This window comes from Salvia hispanica, chromosome 1 (genome assembly GCF_029641045.1).
Source record: "Salvia hispanica isolate PSC_SH4W2 chromosome 1, Shi_PSC_v1, whole genome shotgun sequence".
Classification (NCBI taxonomy): Eukaryota; Viridiplantae; Streptophyta; class Magnoliopsida; order Lamiales; family Lamiaceae; genus Salvia; species Salvia hispanica.
Window position 1 is genome coordinate 18,362,694 of NC_142692.1, and position 3,068 is coordinate 18,365,761.

The 3,068-nt window shown below is 34.7% G+C and overlaps 1 pseudogene; it reads left to right on the forward strand.

The window, feature by feature from the left end:
• The first annotated feature begins 561 nt into the window (after nt 1-561).
• Nucleotides 562-2,750, forward strand: LOC125221103 (uncharacterized; annotated as a pseudogene).
• The last annotated feature ends 318 nt before the right edge of the window (nt 2,751-3,068 follow it).

Here is a 3,068-nt window from a genome sequence, read left to right on the forward strand (position 1 = left end):
TAATGTTTGTTTAATTTACCATTTTAGTTGTAGGTGTAGCCGTAGACTTGGTAGTCGGAAATTGTGAAAGAATGAGTTTTATACTTTTATATAGTTTGAGTTATCCAATTCATCACTTTCGAGAATTGCTTTTTAACTTTTTAATATATTTTATTTTCATATTTATCATTATTTAGAATTAATATGTTACGATTTTGTTGTTTTATTAGTAAAAGTATATAAGTTTGTATATTTTTAATATTTTTGCAGAAAGTAGAATTAAAAAGAATGAAGAAACAATCTGATCTTCGAAATATGTTCAAAAGGATGAAATCTCATGATAGTTCAAGTTCTTCGGCTCCAAATGATAATACGTCTCCTTCAAATGCTAATGCGTCTCTGGCTCCTCCCAATGTTACTATGACTCCTTCAAATGTTAGTGTGTCTCCGACTCTTTCAAATGTTACCGTGACTCCTTCAAATGCTAGTGTATCTCCGACTCGAAGTGTCCCATTAGAGGAAAAAGAATTGATTTACGATGTTGAAAAACTTAATCATGATCCTGCAAAAAGAGATAGTATAATGACATATCCTCCAAATGAGCGAGATGCAGTTAGGAGAGCATACATTCTTAAAAAGCCTTGTCAACCAAGATCTCACAACTTTCCTAGAAAAAAAATTGGAGGACGTCGATTTATGCCTTATTGGTTCGATACATGGGATTGGCTTGAATATAGCACAACAGAAGATGTTGCATTTTGTTTTGTTTGCTACTTGTTTAAGAATGAAGTTGGACTTACTGCGGGGGGAGATGCATTTGTGAACAAAGGATTTAAGTCATGGAATAAGCCGGACAGATTTACGAAGCATATTGGTGGAATAAAAAGTGCTCACAATCTTGCTTATGAGAAATATGTGAACTTAAGAGATGGCAAAAAAAATTCTATTCTTGTTTCTCTTGATAATGCCACCGAGGTGACCATAAAAGAATATGACATTCGCTTGAAGGCTTCAATTTCATGTTTGCGTTATCTACTGCGGCAAGGTTTGGGCTTTCGTGGACATAGAGAAAATAGTGAATCCCTTAACAGAGGAAATTTTCTTGAACTTTTGAAATGGTTAAGGACACATAATGAAGTTGTTTCAAAAGTGACTTTGGAAAATGCTCCTGGAAATTGTCAATTGATATCTCCAACTATTCAAAAGGATATTATCAATTGTTGTGCTAAAGAAACAACTAAGCGAATTGTGGACGAACTTGGTGTTGACTATTTTGCTATATTAGCTGACGAATCAAGTGATGTGTCCCAAAAGGAACAATTATCTCTTTGCCTACGCTACGTTCAAAGAAAAACGGGACAGGTAGTTGAAAGATTCATTGGTCTTGCTCATGTTGGTGATACCACTGCTTTATCTCTTAGAAGTGCAATCATATCATTGTTTATTGAACATTCATTGAGTCCATCTAAGATTTGAGGACAAGGATATAATGGGGCTAGTAACATGAAGGGTGAAATACATGGATTGAAGACTTTGATTATGGAATATACTCCAAGTGCTTACTACGTCCACTGCTTCGCCCACCAACTTCAACTGACTCTTGTAGCCATTGTAAAAAAGAACGATGAATGTGCTTGGCTTTTTTATACGATTGCAAATTTATTAAATGTTGTAGGAGTTTCTTTCAAGAGACGAGAATTGATTCGTGAAATTCAAGCACAAAAACTTGCTCAAGCCTTGGAAATTGACGAACTTGAAACAGGGTCTGGGTTAAATCAAGAACTTGGTTTGAAGAGGCCCGGACTCTTTTGAATGTCATGGACCTATTTTCTACAATTGTTAAGGTTCTTATGATTATTGGAAAGAATGGCTCTAAATCGGATGATAAGTGCAAAGCTCAAGGCATTTTGTACTCAATGGAGTCATTTGACTTTGTTTTTATGGCACAACTAATGACTACTATATTTGGGTACACTAACAATTTGTGTCTTGCTTTGCAAAGAAGGGATCAAGATATAATTAATGCTATGAGGCTTGTCTCTTTAACCAAAAGTCAACTACATAAAATGAGGGAGGATGGATGGGAGATTCACTTGGACAAGGTAATCTCATTTTGCAATAATCATGGCATTGTTGTTCCAGATTTGGTAGCTTATTATGTGCCTCATGGAAGATCAAAGAGTTTTGTTCAACAAGTTTCCTATCGTTATCATTTTCGCATTGATGTGTTTATAGAGGTAATTGATTTATTACTTCAAGAATTTGACAATCGATTTGATGAAGTCAATATGGAGTTGATCAGATGCATGGCTTGCTTCAATCCTAGAGATGGCTTCTCTTCTTTTGACAAAGAAAGTGTACTCAAACTTGCAACATTTTATCCTTCTGATTTTTCAAGCATTGATTTGAGGTCTCTTGATTGTCAACTTGATTTATTCTTGGAGGATATGAGAAGAGATAATGACTTTCAAAATTTGCAAGATCTTAGTTCTCTTTCAATGAAGCTTGTTGAAACACAGAGGGATGTGGCTTACCCCTTTGTCTTTTTTCTTATCAAGTTGATTTTGATTCTGCCGGTTGCTACTGCAAGTGTAGAGAGAGTATTTTCTGGAATGACGTTTGTGAAGAATAAGTTGTGAAATAGAATTGGTGATCAACCTTTTAATGATTTTTTTATGACTTTCATTGAGAAAGAAATGTTTCTACAAGTCTCCGATGATGATATAGCCCATCGCTTTGAAGAAATGAAGACTCGTAGAAAGATAAATTAGATGTTATATCTAGTTTTTGGTTTATTTTATTTAAAAGTACATGAGTTCAAAATTGAATAATATTTTAAATATTATTTTACCGCTATTTTCTATTTTTTTAAGTGTTATGTAATTATTTATCATACGACTCGTACCCCCAGATGACAAATCTTGGATCTGCCACTGGTGGGGTATGGGATGAACCAAAAGGGATACCGATGCTTTGACCCTCAAACCAAAAAAATCATTACTACCATCAACTGCAACTTCCTGAAAACCGAATTCTTTTACCATACCCACCTTAGTAGTCATGGGAAGAGTGATCCAGATAGTACAGTG